This window comes from Ursus americanus, chromosome 3, assembly GCF_024610735.1.
Source record: "Ursus americanus isolate L20-20 chromosome 3, mUrsAme1.1.p, whole genome shotgun sequence".
NCBI classification, from domain to species: domain Eukaryota; kingdom Metazoa; phylum Chordata; class Mammalia; order Carnivora; family Ursidae; genus Ursus; species Ursus americanus.
In genome coordinates, this window is record NC_142129.1 from 86,201,967 (window position 1) to 86,207,324 (window position 5,358).

The window sequence follows — 5,358 nt, forward strand, 5'->3', positions numbered from 1 at the left end:
ATCTATACATGGTGAAATGTTTGCCACAGTCAAGCTAATTAACATAACCACCACTCACATAGTTATCCTGTGCGTGGGGGTGTGTTGAGAACACTTAAGATCTACTCTTAGCAAATTTCAAAAAGACAATGCAGCATTATTAACTAGAGTCACCATGCTGTACATTACATCCTCAAAAGTTATTCATCTTATAACTGAAAGTTTGTAACCTTTGACCCATGTCTCATTTCCCCAATTTCCCAGGTCCTGGAAACCACCATTCTATTGTCTGTTTCCATGAGTCTAACTTCCTTGACTTTTTTTTTTTTTTCGAGATCCCGTATATAAGTGATACCATGCAGTATTTGTCTTTTTCTGGCTGGCTTATTTCATTTGGCGTAATGCCCTCCACATGTATCCACACTGTCACCAAAAATGGCAGAATTTCCTTCTTTTGTATGGCTGAATAATATTCTATTATACGTACACACACACACACACACACACACACACACACACACCCACACCCACATGAGATAAACTAGAAGCCATTAGAAAGTACTTTTAATGATTACATTATTTTTTCCCAAATCAATACAGCTTTTATTGCATCTTTAAAATATCACAAATAGGGGAGTCTACTTCTCCCTCCCCCTGCTCTTACGCTCTCTCTCAAATAAATAAAATCTGAAAAAAATAAAGAAAATATCACAAATAAACCTGAAAAAACACCCGGCATCTTGTTCTTTCTGTAGCTGGACAACTTAGATCTTATTTATCAGCCTGCTGAACACCTGCTTCTTCAGAAACATGGATTCCATCCGAAAATTTTCTGATGTCCTTGTTTCTAACCATGGTGGCTTGTCTGAATCAAAGCAGCAGAGTTGAGACAAGTTCAATGCCATTCCCTTCAAGAATTAACTCATCTTTCTGGACGTGAGCTACCGAACAAGGAACACCTGGCCTCACCAAACCCTGCAGAGAGAGTTTTCCACCCAAGGAATTTCAGATTTCAACAAAAGAACCATTCTCCTGAATAACAATCTTGATGGGGAAGTGAGCATACACAGACCTGATCTTGTAAGGGAAGCCCAGCGTAACACCCTCGATCATGTTCTGTACATGACTACAGACAGTGCAAACAGTAGCCAGTGCTTTTCTAGTTCCCCACCATTTGTCATCCCAGAGCCTCTTCTTTTTCTTTCTGAAGAGACGGAACTCTACATTGATGTGATTGCAGTCTCTTCACAGTGTTCCTCTGGGGCCCTCTCAATAACAGTGCGTCCCTTCAGAGTGATGGCGACATTTTCTGGAATGTCGACAGTCTGATCGCTGAGAATGGTCTTCATTCTCTCAGTAGATATAGCAAAACTGATTACATGATTAACTAAAGAAAAAGTACAGTGCAAAGGGTTTAGGGGCATCTGGCTGGCTCAGTCAGTAGAGTATATAACTCTTGATTCCTGGGTCATGAGTTCAAGTCCTGTGTTGGGCGTAGAGCCCACTTAAATATATATATATTATATCTATAATATAGATATATAATACTACATTATAAAACATTATATAATATATATGTATATATATGTATATGTATATAATACTACTGCCTAATTCTAACACCAGTTAAGGGCTCACTCTGTGCCAGCAAATGGATTGGTAAGGAGCTAATTAGAATATAACCTATTGGTATATTTTGTAAAGTTTTCATGAGTAGAATTTGATTAATCATTTCCAAAACTTAGGAGAAGAAACAAAAGGAACTTTAAGATAAAATCAGGGGAGGGATGGTTTTGTAACACAGTCGCATGAGGATGATGAAACACTTGGATGAATTTTTTCTGGGGTCATGGTTCCCCAGAGAAACCTTCAAGGAAAGAATTTTCCACGTTCATCATGGATGGTTCTTTCTGCCTTCGTGGAGAGCTTTTGATCCAGATCAGAGGGCATCTGGCTGCTCACACCAATGGGGGAATCAAGGAAGAAGAATGTCCCCATACTCTGCATTGGACCCACTTGACATCAGCTTTTCACAGCTGCAATGCTTGCAGAATTAAGGTCACATTTAATGAGTGTGATTATTGTTCATCATTAAATGGTAAGTATATCTGTGGAATGACATTGATTAAAGGTATTTTGGGCTCTTCACATGTTAACTGGATGAAATCATCACACCCGAGAAACCTAAAATTTAATACAGACCTTTACATCTAGTAGGAGATGTGGGCAATGAAAGCCTAAAACTAGGAGAGTTGTAAGAAGGATGCTTCTTAAAGATAAACGCATCAGGGAAGACAGAACTTCAGGGCTCCTAGCTGTAAGTGACACCAGTATGGCTGATACCCGTTCTTTTCCCACCTGCCCAGCAGGTGTCAGTGTAAGACAATGTTCCTGCAATGGACCGAGCTTTGGAGCAGAAACGAAAAAAAGAGTATCAAGTTATAAACCAGAGAAGACATAATAAACATGAGGCTACCAAAATTTCACATGAGCCTTTAAATGTCATCATCTGAAGAGAGCTGACCTCAACAAAGTTTCCTCATGACTAGGGTGACAGAGCTGGACTGCAGGGCCTCAGAAGACCCCATCTGGCGCCCACAGTCCTTGTCTACTCCACAGGAGTTCCTGGAGCACCTCCCAGGGCTAGACAGGACTCGGCACTGCTGCAAGAGTCAGTCACCCCGAACTAGTACAGTAACCAATGAGCGCTCCAGGGAAGCAAAGCCATGTTCAGCCAAGTGTACTTCCTCTGAAAAATAAGTATGATCCCCACTACCCAGAGACAATATAACATAGAAATCTGTCATCCACAGGAATATATCTTATAAGGCTTACAACAGTGGAAAAGAGAGGGGAGTCAAAGTTTGTATGTGGGTTTTGCGGAATGTGTTGAGTCAGTCAGGGTGAGCTTCCTGGAGTAATGGCCTTTGAACCATGACAGAAGAAAAGAGGGGCACACCAGAGCTACACCCTAGCCCCACCTTTCCGCTTTGTATTTGGTTTTTCTCCAAATACAACCACCCTATACTCTGATAAAGGTAACCAATAAAGAGAAAGAAAATACACACGGATTATTTTAAAAATTCACTACGTAAAGGTACTATTGATATTTTAAAGGGAAAATGGTAGGAGGAGGATGATATTTATTGAGTACGTAATATATGTGTCATAAAATCCTTACTAAATTCCTGAATGTAAGTGGTGTTATTCTCATTTTTGGTAAAGAATCTAAGACTCACAGAAGTTCTTTAACTCACCCAAGATTATGATATCTCATATTTATGAGTGATGACTCTGCACCATTATTCAACTAAGTGCACTCACAACAATCTAATGAAGAAATGACTTATTATTCCCATTTTGCAGAGATGGAGATTGAGTCTAACAGAAAATAAATTGCTTCCTCAAGATCACAGGACTCCTAATTAGTTGAAATTCAAATTCATGTGTTGCAAGTTGGGTTTGGGAAGCAGGCTAATAATGGACTAAGGCTGTGGCTGTTTATCAGGGAATACTTTTAGGATTAGCACCTGTGGAAGGAAGGGACTGGAAGCAGGTTTGGGAGACGCAGCTGAGTCACCCACACTGTGCCAAATAGCTGAGCCTGTATACACCTGCCTCAGTCACTGGATATGGACATGGCCCTGGGGGAGACCCCGAAGGGCTGACAGGTGACACCTGTCTGCTGACAGCACTCCCAGGGCTGGGACCTCCTTCCTGGGAAGGACATCTGGGCAGCATATCTCCATGCCCTTTGGACCATGTCCGTATAGTACTCCCAGCTCATGTTTTTCTGCTATCCCACGAGGGTGAGGGCCAGAAAGGAGGCAGGGTTGTCATGGTGAGGTTGCAGAGTGGTGAGCCCGGGCCCCAGGCTTCATGGGGAGGTGAACACCAAGCTCTCATCCCTTATAGCCCTCAAATAGCATCAGCTAGAAATCGAGAAAGGGGTGGAGGGAGGGAGCGCAGAGTCAACAGCAGGATCAGTCATTAAATGCTTGTTGTTCGGTTGATTGACAACTTCCAGGTGGTCTAGTAAGGGAGGCACCAAGCCACGTGCAGACCCAACAGTTGGTCGGGCCACTTATGCTATTTAGTAACATCTGATCTCCTGCTGCATGCCTCCCACTCACCCCAGAGGCCACCCAAGACGGCAAATCCACCTGGTGCGCCAAGTGCCCCTGCCCTAGGCGAGAGGAGCACGGAGGGTGCCGTGTTCCCCGTAAAACAGAGTCAGCTCCTGGTATCACAAGTGGTAAGAACGGCAACCTTCCAGCCTGAGTGGCAACCAATTCTGATCCTTCTGCTTGAATTCAGAGGACAGCTGACTTGACAGAAGGCGGAAAGCTGGGGAGTTTCGTTCACTCAGTGACAAGTGAGCACAAAGCAAAACCAGCTTTCCACAGTGAAATTCTTCTCGAATGTCATCCTGGTGGCGCATGGAAAAGAGAAGCCTGAGAGACGGCTGAACGGCCATGCACAAGGGAGAAGACGTGTCTGTGGCACGTGTCTGCCTGACACCTCAGTGCTGTCGGCTCCTCCCTGTGCTACAGTCACTGGCCCCCCATGCACTTCATGGCCTTGGACCAAGCCGCTCCTTGCTCTTGGAACACCGCCTCCCTTTTGCCACAGGTAGCAAAATCCAGCCAAAGCCTTGGTTCAAATTTTCCTCCGTGCAACTGCCCATCCCCACCCTCCAGCCAAAAGCAATTTCTCTTACAATTCATTCGGTACCTACTACAAAGCAGAGGGAGTTCTAACACTTTAACTTGTGCTTAAGAATCACCAGACGTGCTTGATTCAAAGCCAGAGTCTTTGGCTCTGGGCTCCAGACATTCTGATTCATCGGGAATAGGGAGGCCTGGCAATCTGCAATTTTCACAGTCAGCTCTGATATTCCTGTTGGGTTTGGTGTGCAGAGAATACTTTGAAGAAGACTGACATGCTTTTAAAAGATTTCTTCCCTCCAAAAGAAGGGAGTGAGGCACGTGCTGCAGAGTCTCTGTCCTCTGAAGTGCCTGTTCCACGGCACTAGGGGGACAGAGACCCTGGCTTCTTCAGCACTCTCCTACAGTATGCATCTAGCATAGTGATTCGCATACAGTAGGTGCTCCAACATTGCTTTTTGGTCAACTAAGAGTCTTTCTGGTCTCCTAATTTTCTTTTCACTCTTCTAAATGGTTGGAGGTCGGTAGGGAAACCTGCCTCTCACTCCTGTTTCCCACATTCTTCCTCCCGTGCTCCCTCCTGCTCCAAGCTCTAGCCTGCGCTGCACTCGACCTGCCCTTCCGTGGTCCTCCTTTAGTCGATCTTTTAGTTATTTAACAAGATTGGGGCATGATTTTTTTTTAATCTCTATTTTATGAAAGATCATATTCT

The 5,358-nt window shown here is 43.9% G+C and overlaps 1 pseudogene; it reads right to left on the minus strand.

Moving 5' to 3' along the window:
• Positions 1 to 750: 750 nt before the first annotated feature.
• Positions 751 to 1,328, minus strand: LOC123789616 (large ribosomal subunit protein uL6 pseudogene; annotated as a pseudogene).
• Positions 1,329 to 5,358: the final 4,030 nt, after the last annotated feature.